We start from the raw sequence: 13,921 nt of genomic DNA, 5'->3' as shown, positions 1-13,921 counted from the left end.
TCTAGATGCAAGGTCTGGCTCAGCTATTTCCTAAATGACCTTGGGCAAATAGGTAAACTTTCACGAGTTTTATCATTTATGATGTGGGGATAAATATAGAACAAACTAATGTCCATTATAATGAAACAACTTGCATCGAAATGCTTTGTAAAGTGTACTATATTCATGTGAAGGATGACTATCTACTCAGTAGGAATCCTTCAGCTGAACCTTCTGGGACAGCTTGTGCTTATGGAGAATTTGCTTTGGCTGTTTGAAGCCAGCCAGCTGACACTGAGTGTATCATTGAAAAAGAGGCCTCTGTCCACAGCCACTGCATGCACTATCGCCTTCGGGAAGAAGGCCATACACCAGTGGGGTCTCCATCTGTCTCAGGCAGCCAGCCAGCCAGCTCTGACCTGTCAACCAACCATCTCCTAGCCCAGTTGGTCTCTTCACATTACATTCTAAACCCCAGTAATTTCAATCTGTTTTGTTGATTGTTTAGATACTTGGTCTATAGGATGCCAAATCATCAGGTTGACTAATTTGGATACTGGATTCACCAGATGTTTTGGAGCTACACAGGCATGTGGTTCATATAGAGAACCTTGTGTGTACCCTAGGGCTCTCTGGGAAGATGACAAAAGCTTTTTGTAACACATGCCATTATTGCTTCAAAAACTTCACACCACCACCACAACAGTTGGAATCTGGTAAATAGAGTTAACTTTATACATAGAATGTTTTATTTAATTCACAAGTTTAAAATACCACCTTTTCTTGGCCTGCTCACTTTGCCTGGAAATATGTTTTTTACACACTTTGGAAAATGAAGGGCAAAATATTGCTAATTTGTCCCAAGATGGGAAATTATCATTAGTTAGTAATATAATTGAATGAATTGAGTATTAAGTACACAGTAATTTTCTTAGTCCTGAAGGGACAGAGTAGGAGAAAGATGACATTCGATGAGATAAAAGAACATGGAAATGTTTACATTTCTGATAGGGATAATGAGGACAGTAGCCACCAAGGTAAGACTATTGAACACAGGTTAGTGATGCAAAAGACAGATGGGGAAAGGCATTGACTCTAAAGTTGTGTGGGAGGACTTCTACAGAGGATATGGGTTTTCTGGGGTGTGAGCAATCTAACATATCTGAGGAATGCTAGGGACTGTTTATTGCCCTCTTTGGATATTTACTGGCATCTCTTACATTTTATCTAGGCAATTTGATTGAGGTAAATTACAAAAATTGCTACAATATTTTGGATCAATTTTTATTAAGAAATAAAGGTGGTTTCCCAACCCTTTTCTCCTGATCTGTTCTTGGATTGCCTTTAGCCAACAGAATAGGAAGGAGGAGACCATGGTATTTCAGCTTCCACTCTAGTTGCTTTGATAACCTTTCATGAGCATATGAATAAACCTAGACCAGTCTCCTGAATAATGAGAGCCATGAAATCAGGGTACTCTGTTGCCCCAGATGACAAACATTCAAGCCCTGGAACCAGGGCTGCCTATGTGACAGCACTGGCCACAGAAGCATGAGTGACTCGGCACAAAACAGAAGAACCTCCAACTGAGTCCAGCCTAAACCATTAAACCGTAGAATCATGAGCTAATTAAGTGGTGTCTGTTTAATACACTAAGCTTTAGAGTGGTTTATTATGTACCAACAACTGACTGAGTGATGCTACTAAAATTAATTCCAATTTTAGAATCATGCAGAGTGTGTGGGTTACTCGACTTTTCCTCCAGGAACAACATGATTTCTTGAGCACATAGTGGAGTGAAGAAGAGTTGGTTATAGTCTTCTAAAGTCATGATGTGCCTGTGCTAAATCCTTTACTTGCTCAGAGCTTAGATTTCTTCCATTCAAGGATCAGAGATTAGCAATGAAGATTCTAATATTGTGATAATTGGCAATAGTTGTATTACCTTGTATAAGTAATACATCTTGAAACACATGACCCTTAAACCAAAGTAGTGAAAATAATAATGAAGAAATAATGGGAACCCGCAGTTAACGCAATGGCTATGTCACTAGACTCCCACATAGTCGACCGCGGTTCGCGTCCCGGACCCGGTGGCTTAAAACTCACGCTGGGCGTGTGTGCGTGAGTGCCCAAGATCCTGAGAGGAGAATGGAGGAGAAAGGATTGTGGTGTGGCCATCCCCAATGGGGGGTGATTTCTCGCTTTCTGTCTCTATATCTCTCTCTGTCCTATAGTGAAAATCTCCCCCCCCCCAAAAAAAAGAGAAAGAAATAGTGAGTAGTGGTAAAAATAATGATGAGGTAGTATCTCAAGTGGCGGGGTAATAATGGAAATATAATAATGGTAATCATAGTGATAACAGAAGTCAGAGCTTCAAACGTGAAGCTTTGGTATATGTATTCAGTGTGTGTAACTAAAGTTTTACTTTCAGATATTACATAAATAATACCATGCAGTACAAAAAAAGGAGAAAGTAAACCATTATTAATAAATACATTTTATGTTTTGGATACCATCTTAGAGATCTTTTTCAATACACTCTCATTTAAGCTTCACCATAACAATGCAAAAGAAGTGCTATTGCTCTTATTTTACAGGGAAGAAACCATGGATGAACCAGTAATCCTGGCTGCATGGGAGGTTGGAGCAAGGGAGGATCATGCCATTGTAAAACCCATAAGGCTATCTGTCATTTTCTCTCTCTTTTAATAAATTAATAAGCATAAATAAATAGATAAATTGTCAAAGTAGTTTTTCCAACATTGAAATAATAGGAAACAGAAGAGCTAGGATGTAAATCTAGCCTCCTATGACTCCCGAATTAAGTTCTTGATTATTTAGTGCCTCAAGAAAGGACCAATGAGTACTTGCAATTTGCCGGGGACTTTTTCAAGTGAGGAAAACAGTAAGTAAAAGTTAGGAGGTTCCATGAACTTTATATTCTAATCAGGATATATGGAGAATAAACAATAAGTGAATAATAATTTAAGACAGTGATTAGTGCTATGAAGAAAATAAATTGGGTAATGTGATAGAGGATAAATGATTAGATACTTTAGATTAAGTTGTGGGTGCCACTGAGATATAAATGGCACCAACGAACAGCCATGAAATATCTAAGGTGAAATTATCTAGGAAGAGGAAAGATTTAACACATAGGTCATAGAATTATAATAATATTGGACGATTCAAGAGACAGTCCAATCTTATTGGAATATTATGGCTAGAGTACAGTCCAGGAAAGAAAAGTGTATAAGAGATTCTGGAAAGATAACCAAAGGCTTTATTATTTAATGGGTCATATGAGCTATTTGATGATAGTGAAGAGTTCAGACTTTTCTAAGTGAAATAAATAATTGAAAGATTTTAAGTGGGTAAATTACATAATGTTATATATGTTTTTACAAATCACACCAGCTTCTGTGTGGAGAATGCATTTTAATGGGACAGAAGCATAACCAGTGTGGTCAATGAGGAAAATTAAAATAATCCCAAGAAATGACGGCGACTTGAGCTAGGGCAGTAATAGTGCAAACAGGAAGAAGTTAATGAATTTGGAATACTGTTCTGTATGTTCAGTTGATAGAACTTAATAGAATAATGGAGTCCAAAGGAGAAATTAATGACAAGTGTGACTTCTAGATTTTAGGTTCTGAGGGTCACATATCAGAATGATAATGATTAGGGTAGAAGCAGATTATTAAGTGGAAAAAAGTCTCAATTTTTCTGTTATTAAAATTCATGTTATTTCATATCTAAGAAAATATATTTAGAAAAGTATTTTGTGTAGGAGTGTGGTATTCAAGAGAGTTAATACCAGAGACAAAAAGGTGGCAAACAGATAATAGAGCAATAAGGTGGGATGGCTGGGTAAGCTTATCTAAAAACTAAGTTCAGAAAGGGACAGAATCGATGATCCCTTGACTACACCAAAAATTAGCATCAGGTTGAAAAAGCGACAAACAATGGTAACTGAAATAGAGGTGCTTGTAAGGCTAGCTGAAAACCAGGACAGTGTGTTACATTAGATGCCAAGAGAAAAAGAAATGTGTTTTAAAAAAGAAAAAGCAAATAGTTGTGTTGAATGTTTGTGAATATTTAAAAAAGGGAAAGGGATGAAGTGATAATTGGATATAGCAACTTAGGATAGCCAATGATCATCTAGAAGAGATGCCAATGAGAATGTGGAGTAATACTCTACTATCTGCCATCGATTGACAGGGAAAGAATTTATTTTAGAGAAATTAGCTTCTCAGTAGCCAATTAGATGACTTGGGTAGAACTGCCACAAAGAAATGGGTAAAGTGAAGACATAATAATAGTGTGTCTCTAAAATAAAATGGAAAAATGTCATAGTAATTATCAAATATTATTAAACTAATTTTAATATATTATTATTATTGACCAATCCGCACTCTAAACAATACAGTTTTGAAGATACAAGAAACTCTTCTATACAGAGGGCTCCAGTTGATGTGTGAAAATGTAACTGGACTACTGAGCAACCTCTTGGATAGAATAAGTTGCTTTTAACTAATAGAAATGGTTTAATGGAAAAAGCCAACATTTATAAAGCTTTGAGAGAGGAGAAAAACTGATAACTGGATAAGAGAAATACAGAGGGAACGTTATCCAGTACAGTTGGTGCATAAATTGGTAAGGATGAAAGAGGTCAATTGAAGCCAACATACGGAAATATCTAGGTCCTGTGAAACTTAGGGTGATGTCAATAAGGAACTAGGAAATTGTACGAAGAGGAGAAATACTTGATCCAGATAGTAGAATAATGCCAGCATTTTATTACTATTATGTACAAGATGCTTTGGAGGAGAAAAGAACTGAAGGTAGAGAGACCTTCTCAGAGGCTACTGAAATAGACCAGATGAAAGGTAATGAGGTATGAAGTAGGCCATCAAAAATAACAAATGAAAATGGGGCAAGGTTTGAAAGAATTGACACACACACACACACACACACACACACACAAAAGAATGGGTTGTGAATGGTTCCGTTGTTGTGGTTTCATAGCAATCCAGTCCTGTGGTCAAGTCCATGGTGAGTCAGACTGTTATCACTTTACAATGCATCAATTAATGATGTGGGGATTTCTGTTGGCTGAAATGTGTGAACGGTGCAGAAGGGTGAGTCTGAGAGCTGTAATGCAAGACAGATTTGGGGAGAGAGCATTGAGAGTCCCCTGGAACCCAGAAAATTGCAGCATGTGTCTGGTTTACTGTTGAGAACACTTTTCTCTCACTACAGCCACTACAGAAGATTTTGTTTACATCTGGCCAGCTGCTCCAGCCTCAGATATTTCCTCTTCCAACCAGATTTCCAAGACTACTTCTTCAAAACCATGGAAGAAGAAGGAAGAAGGAGAAAAAGAAAGAGCTATCTCCATCTCAGATTGTACACAGACTCTTATCTGTATTAAGGGATAGGGGTGGGGAGGAGGGTCCACACATGTACTCACAAATAGGAGTGCTTGTTTCCAGCATGTAAAAATGATCAAGATATTGTTACTCTGAGTGAAGTTGGCTAAAAGCTTAGAAGCCCAGTCAAAATGCAGTTGTCCATGTGGGAGTTCACTGCCTTAACCGCCATGCCACGTGCTGACCCCACAAGCTATCTTTTTAGTGCCAGTCATCTCCTGATCTGCTGGCCCCACCATACCAGAATAAAAATAAAGCCTACATTTTAAAACATATATGCCTCTATCCCTGCAAACACACCATTTATCTATCCATCTGCAGTGTGAGCTCCTTAGAATCGGAGGATTATGCTGTACTCTGTAGTGTCTGTGTTCCTGGCACAAATAGTGAATACCTAAAACATGCATGCTAAAATCATGCATGTGAGTTTGTAATGGTGATTAGAGATATATAAACTTCATGCAAACCCTGTTGTAGGCATGATCAGTGTTCCCAATTGGTTCATAGTTAAGTCTTCTCTGTGAAAAATAAGAAATGTGTCTGAATAGCCAAAATAAAAAAATTAGATAGAACATATTATGTCAAAATAAGAGACTCAGGTAAGATGTGTTCACATCCACTAGGAAATAAAATTATCATGAGAAGGTGAAATTTAAACAGAAGGGGTGTTGATAGGCAGTGCCGGGAATGAGGCATTCAAGTTGGCAGTATGACATAAATAAAGTTATAAATGTAGAAAAACAATGGAACATGTAATTACCCTCCTTTAAACACTTAAATAGCTCATCGTTTACTTTAAGAAAATGTCCAAACCTTTTAATGTTACTTAGAAGATAAGGTTTCTCTTCTTTCTTCATCAGAGTAACTCTGCTTTTTTTAAGTTTTAAATTTTTATTTTTTTAGTTTGCCAGAGGGCCCAAGCACTCACCAGAGAAAGAGAGATAGGGAAAGGGAGAAATCATCCTCTGGTGGTATGTGGTCATGCCTGAACCCCTTCTCCTCCATTTCTTCATCCTGGTGGGAGTTGGGGCATGCACTCACATGTGCCCAGTATGATTTTCAGGCTGCCAGGTCTGGGACCGAGCTGTATGGTCGGTTATATGGGATCCCACACCATTAACCATTAGGCCATGGGAATGGTCTAGACCACCTCTACTTGGCTCACTTTTTCAGAAGATTCCTGTGCTTCTCCAAACCCATGCTTGTTCACTGTTGTCATTGTCCCTAAAGTCTTCACATCTCTCAACCGTAAAATTTATATTGTATAATACTTATCAATTCTCTAAATTTCTCACAAGATGCTAAACTCCACAAAAGATGTACATGCATGTATGTGGGAGGTGGGGGTGGCATTAGTCTTGTACTGAACATTGCTGTATCCACATCATCTTGCAATAAAGAACAATGATCAATCTACTGGGAAAAAATGGGGGAGTTTTCTCCATATGCAGAAGCCAGGACTGTGTGAATCAGTTGTGAGATCTTTTTTTTTTCTTTCAGTTTTTCCTCTAGAGCACATGTGCTCACCAAAGAGACAGAGACAGAGAAAGCAAAATTGAGAAACCACTCCTAGAAGGAATGACCATGCTGCAATCCTCTCGCCATTCTCCGCTCAGGATTGTGAGCATGCATGCACATATGCCTGGTGTGATTTTCAAGTTGCCAGGTTTGGGACTTGAACCATGGAGTTGGCTATGTGGAAATCCAGTTGCCTTAAGCTTCACAACGCCTGCTGACCCAGTCATCATTTTTTTTCTTTTTAATCACTACCTATACACTCTTAAACTGAAAGTGGATACAATTGTTAACTTGGCTGTGACAACGGGAATAAAGGAAAACTTTTCCTGGCAAATCAGAATTTCATGTTACGGCAGTCTCAACTATTATCTACACTTAGTCTGGTAGAAATACAAAATTTCAGAGAGGACAAAAAAAGGTATCTTTTTTTTTTTTTTTTGAGAGGTTTTTGCTATAGGACACGTGCGCTCGCCAGACAGACAGAGAGAGAGAGAGAGAGACAGAAAGAGAGAAATCACCCCCCCCAGGGGGGATGGCCACGCCGCAATCCCTTCTCCTCCATTCTCCTCTTGGGATCTTGGGCATGTACGCACACATGCCTGGCGTGAGTTTTTTAAGCCACCAGGTCCAGGACTCGAACCATGGTTGGCTACGTGGGAGTCCAGCAACATAGCCATTACGCTAACTGCTGGTCCCCAAAAAAGGCATCTTTAAACACAACCCTGTAAAGCTCAATATTGATACTTCCCACATTGTCTTTTGTTTGTTTGTTTGTTTTTGCTAGGGTTTTGCCATAGAGTGCATGAGCTCACCAGAGAGAGACAGTGAAAGGAAAAGTGAGAAATCACTCCCCAGAGGGTAAAGCCATGCTGCAATCCCCTCTCCCCCATTCTCCCCTAGGACTCTGGGCACACATGCGCACACGCCCAGCGTGCCTTTTAAGCTTCCAGGTCTGGGACTCAGATCGTGGTCAGCCATGTGGGAGTCCAGTGCCTTAACCATCACACCACCTGTTGATCCCCCTACTCATCTTAATCTCCTACTCTGGGAGACGTTCTGAGTACTTCAATCTTGAAAGCAGAAGAGAGAGTGTAAGACGAAGTGAAATAACAATAATAATAGTGGTCCTAGTAATAAATTGTGTTATATTTTAATTGCTGCATTACAAGCATTACACAATTGGTGACTTTAAAGAGAACAAATTTGTTATCTCACAATCCTTGTAGGTCAGTAGTCCAGTATGAAGCGGCTAGACCTTAACTAGGCTAAACTCAAGGTATTATCTCGGTCTGTGGTTATCTGGCTTTTGTGGTCTTTTGTGCTTGCTGGGTTATGGCAGAAGTCCTTTCCTTGTGACTGTAGAATTGAGGTCCTTATTTTCTTGCCATCTATTAGCGGAAGATTACTCATAATCTGAGAGGCCAGTCTCAAATTTTTGCCAAGTGGCCCTCCCATAGGTAGCTCACAAGACTGATGTCTGCCTTCTTTTCTTCCAGTCCAGTGAAGTGTGTTTCCCTGGCTTTGTCTTCTGCAATCAACCAGAAAAACCCTTTGCTTTTATCTAATTAGGTCAGACCTGCCCAGGATAACCTCTCTTTTGCTGTATAATGTAATATAATGACTGAAGTGATACTGCATCCTACTCACAGGCTCTATCCAAACATAAAGGGGAAGGAATATTTTTAAAAGGTGAGGATCATCTTAGAATTCTTGCTACTGCATGTATCATTTTTGCATAGTTGTCCTGAGACAGGAAACGTTTTAAGTATTGTACATCCATCACCTTATATAAACATTATCTTATTCAATCACTTATGAGGTAGATATTGCCACCTTTACTTTAAAACTGAAAAACTGAGACATAGGGATTATAGTTGATGCTCTGGTACGACTCATATTTATTCCTTCTTTCCCATGTCAGAATTGAAAACCCATTCTTTCATCCACTGGGAAATTCAGTTACTGATGCCCCTTTACTGAATGCCTCTCCAGGAAGTATTATTGAATACAGACAATCAAACCAACAAAAATCTTACTCTCTTCCTGGGATAGCTCACGTTCAAGGCCTATATCTGTGGGTTTGAAGTTGCAACCCTCTTGGCCTTGAGATTGGACAATGCAACATCTAGTCTCAGAAGTATTCACTGATCAGCCAAGGACTTTCTCACAAATATCAAACAAAAAGCAATAAAATGCCCAGATCAGGACCAGGAAGTAGCATAATGGCTAAGGTGCTGGGCTCCAACTTGACCAACCACTGTTCAAATCCCAGACTTATTGGCATAAAACTCACAGTGCATTACCTGTGTCAGGTGCATGCATTACCCAAATACCTAGAGAAGAATGGAAAAGAAGGAATCGTGGCATGGTCATTCATCCCTGGGGAGTGATTTCTCACTTTCTCTATCTCTCTGTCTCTTTCTCTCTCTCTGGTGAACACACAAACCCCATAGCAAAACAAACAACAAAAACAGAACAAAACAAAACAAACCCTCTCTTTAAAAAAAACAAAACAAAACAAAAAAACACCCGTTCGGGGAGATAATGAATTCTAGTATCAGTGTTTGAACCCACATGTTAACTAACCAGTGCTCTAAATCACTGTGTACACTGACTCTGGGGTATCCCTTTTTAGTCACTTAAGCATAACAAATGGAATATTTAGAAAATGAGCATGTCTGTTTCCCTGACATCTGAGATCCATTTGGGGATGGTACTATTTGCACAGAGAAGAAATGGAGGAATATTTCAATGTCTTATTGGAGTCAAGATACACAATAAACCTGTGATTGATTTTTTGCAATGTTATAATTCAAATAGTTCTACAAGTTGGACAAGAAAGAATAGGCCTTCTAGGCTCACACTTTTTGATTTGGAATGGCATCTCAGTGTCACAGTCTGAACATCTGTATCAATCGGAAAGTTAAGCTTAGAGGTGTATGTTCCCCCTCCAGTGCTTGTCCATGTTCCAGGTCCGTGGCAGCAGTGCCAGGGGCAAATTAGATACAAAAGATGTGTTAAATAAATGAACTATTAAGCATGACCCAAGATTTTCCTGATTCAGAATCTTCATTGTAAAGTATTAGGTAAACATTTGTGACAGCCTTTGTTGACATGAATTTAGTTTTATGGTTTTTATGATAAAACTCATGAGCTCACCAGAGAGAGAAGTGAGAAATCACTCCCCAGGAGGAATGGCCTCGCTGCAATCCCTCTCCTCCATTCTCCTCCCAAGGTTTTTTGGGCACACATGCACACATGCTTTGTATGATTTCCAAGCTGCCAGATCTGGGACTCTAACCCTGGGCAGCCATGTGTGAGTTCAGCACCTCAAGCACTGCACCACTTGCTGGCCCCATCAGGTTAATTTTATTGTGGTAAAATACACATCAAACTTATCATTTAACCATTTCGGTTTTTGATTTTTATTTTGTGGGAAGGTTTCTATAACAAAAACCTTTTTAACCATCTTACAGTGCCTAATTCAACAGCATGAAGTATCTTCATGGTGTTGTATAGTCACCACCACTCTCTAGAACCTGAATTTGTTCATCACCTCATCAGGAAACTGGTGCTCATTAGGTACCTGTTGTTCCTCATCTCTTTCTCCCCAGCATTGGGAGAGTTGTTACATTGAGTCATCTGACCTAGTTTATCTCCTAGCAATGCTCATATTTCTCATCTTTCCCCTGAGCCTAGTCATTTTAGTTTGAATTTACACAGATGACATGATTTGGGGACCACACTAACATGATTTTTGTCTTCTTGATTTGTTTGTAAATGTCTAAATCCCCTTTAAATTATACTATCTAAAACCTGGCATGGTTTTATCAGGAAGCATAAAGCAGAGCTGCCTTCTACCTAGAGCCTAACATTATACTTCTTTAATTTAGCTTTAAATTGTTTTAGTTTTGAGAGTAGCTATTTTACACTGCTGATATGCATTGAACTTGACAACTAATTTTTTATATGTGCTACAGGTAAGTCTTATTTCCTTATGTGTGAAGATATTTTAGGAATCTAAATTCAGTACTTTATAGTCATCCTTTTTAAAGTTGTTGAAAATATTTTTCCCCAACTTATTGAACTTTTTCAAATCTGATTTTAAATATAATTATTAGCCTTGTTCCAGTGAGTTTCAAATATGATACCAGGTTGTATCAGTCAGGACCTTTGACAAGATTAAAAATACATATAATATGCTGGATTTTATGAGTCTTGGGACGACTCAGACAATTACTTCAGAAATATTCATTAATTTTTTTCCATAATCACAAAATCTACTTAGAACCTAATAAATACCAGGTATACATATAGTATACTCTGCAATATTATCATGAAGGAAAATTTTTTACAAGATATTTTTCCAATACACATGTGCTCACTGGAGAGTGAAAGACAGAGGGGGAAAGTGAGAAATCACCCCCGTGGGAATGGCCACACTGCAATCCCTTTTCTCCATTGTCATCTCAGGAGTCTAAGTATGCACACACATGTGCCCAATGTGATTTTCAAACCACCATGCCCAGGACTCAAACTGCAGTTGGCTATGTGGGAATCCAGTGCCTTAACCACCACTCCACTGGCTGGCTCTCATCAAGAAAAATTTTGATCTCCCTTATATTAGTCCTTGAGATAGGCTGCATTTCCATAACAGACATCCAAAGAGGTCTTGTTCTACCCTTGTTTCTAGAACCTGTGATTATGAAGGCGTATTACTCCCCATATTGTATTGTATGACTTGGTTGACTTTAAAATTAGGAGAACATTCTGGATTTTCTGAGTAACCCCAGTGTAATCATATGAATGAATGAGAGCAGAAAGCTTTTTCCCAGAAATAGCAGAAAAGCAATCACAGAAATTGAAAGCCTGAGAAAGATCCGATGTATGTTTGCTGCTTTGAATAGGGAAGGCAAGGACCTTCTGAGAAGGACTGTGGGCAGCCTGGAAGAGCAGAGTTTGCTGACAGCTAGCGAAGAAAAGGGGATCTCAGCTTTATAACTTCAAAGAAATACATTATTTTAGCAGCTTGTATGAACTTGAAAGTAGATTCTTCCCCCAAGGCCTCCAGATAAGACTAAGCTCAGCAAACACACCTTGATTTTAGTCTTGTCAGATCTGGAGCAGAGTACCTGGACAAGTCCCCCTGGACTTTTCACCAACAGAAACCGAATGATAACAAATGGTGTTGTTAGGGGCCAGCAGGTAATGTGATGGTTGAGGTGCTGGACTCCCACATGTCTGACTGCTGTTCGAGTCCCAGACTTGGCAGCTTGCTTTCTCACTTTTTTTCTCTCACTTTCTCTCTCTCTTGAGCTCTCTCTTTGGTGAGTGTATGTACCTTGTATCAAATTATATTAAAAATAATAATGATAAATTAAATTAAATGAATAATTCTTTAATTTAAAAAAAATGGTGTTGTGCTAAACCTCTAAATTTCTACTAATTTGCTACACATCAATAGAAAACTAATACACTCAAAGGAAAACAGAAACAATGCTGGTTGTTGCAAATAGAGGGAATTTAATTGACCATACAGATATTGGGAGGCACTAAAATGTCAATTTAAAAAGAAATTGAGCCAATCTAAAGATTCTGAGAAAAGGAAGTCACTGTCACCTGTAGGGCTGCAGGTACAATGACAGGACATGACATCGCTAGAGCCCAGTGTTGGAAAGGTGCTAGAGGCAGGCCAGTGAGACGTACAACATCAGAGGAGATGAAGATATTGTGTGAGTCACCCAATTCAGAGAGATAAAAAGGAATACTACTCCAAAGGTTCCTTTATTCTGCCCTCCGATTGTCCAGAGATTTTCCACATTGACTAATCCACCAGGAAGTCCAAAAGTAAGAGATCTGGAAACTGTCATAAAGTGTCTCCCTGTGATTCAGGACAAAGAAAGAGAAGAGCAAGGAACATAGATTTGATAGCAAGAAATCAAATGACCAGCACTGAGTTTTCAGTCTAGGGATTATAGACTAGCAAAACAGGAGAAATAACTTAAATGTCACCTATGAAGTATTTTTCTTTTCTTCTTCTTCCCTTTCTTTCTTTCTCTCTTTTTTTTCTCTCTTTCTTTCTTTCTTTTCTTTTCTTTTCTTTCTTTCTTTCTTTCTTTCTTTCTTTCTTTCTTTCTTTCTTTCTTTCTTCTTTCTTTCTTTCTTCTGTCTTTTGTCTTCCTTCCTTCCTTTTTTCTCTCTCTCTTTCTTTCTGTTTTTTAAGTTTTATGCCCATTAGTATGAGGTCATTCTTTAGGGTGGGCTGTTCTTCACCCTTCCCTGTACCCCTACTCTTGCCATAGCCTTGTCCTGGACTAAATTATTCTCATCTCATTCCTGAATTCAAGGCTTGGCCATTTCATCTTTTGGAGGCCAATGATCTAAGCAATTGTAATAATGTACCAGCTCCAAATCTTGGTCTCAAAAAACATTATATCTTTTCATATGATATCTTTAGCTCTTCCATCCCAGGGGAATAATGACCCTCAGTTAACCTGATAATTTAAAGAAGATGAAAAAAAAAGGAAGCTGAAATGAAACCAACAACCTACCAGAAGAAATAGACCTGTACTTCTGCAGCTTGAAGTACAAGTGAGCTCTGCCTCAATCAGCCATATCCCTGTGATTATGAAAATAAGTGATTTTGTTTTGTTGCTGAGTTTTGGGTTGTCCAACTGTGCACAATTACAATAGCAAAGTTTACTGTTACAAATGCTGAGATTTGGCTAGCAGGGAAAAAAGCACAGATGGGTAAGAAATTTGCCCCAGATCACCAGGGTTAGATTGTAGGAAAGATGAGATTTCCACTCTGTTCTGCCTGACCACAGACCCTGTGCTACTAGCCACTAACTGTACTAATTATAATGAATCATGGGTTTTACTTTTGGATTGAAAAGTAGGATCAAGGGTTGGGTGATCACTTTGAGATGTATCATTCAGGTCCCATCTCTTTTTATGTGGAGTTACTGTCAAGAGTGTCTCTTCTTTTC

This window comes from Tupaia chinensis, unplaced genomic scaffold, assembly GCF_000334495.1.
Source record: "Tupaia chinensis unplaced genomic scaffold, TupChi_1.0 Scaffold142001_1, whole genome shotgun sequence".
Classification (NCBI taxonomy): domain Eukaryota; kingdom Metazoa; phylum Chordata; class Mammalia; order Scandentia; family Tupaiidae; genus Tupaia; species Tupaia belangeri.
This window is presented reverse-complemented; position numbering follows the sequence as displayed.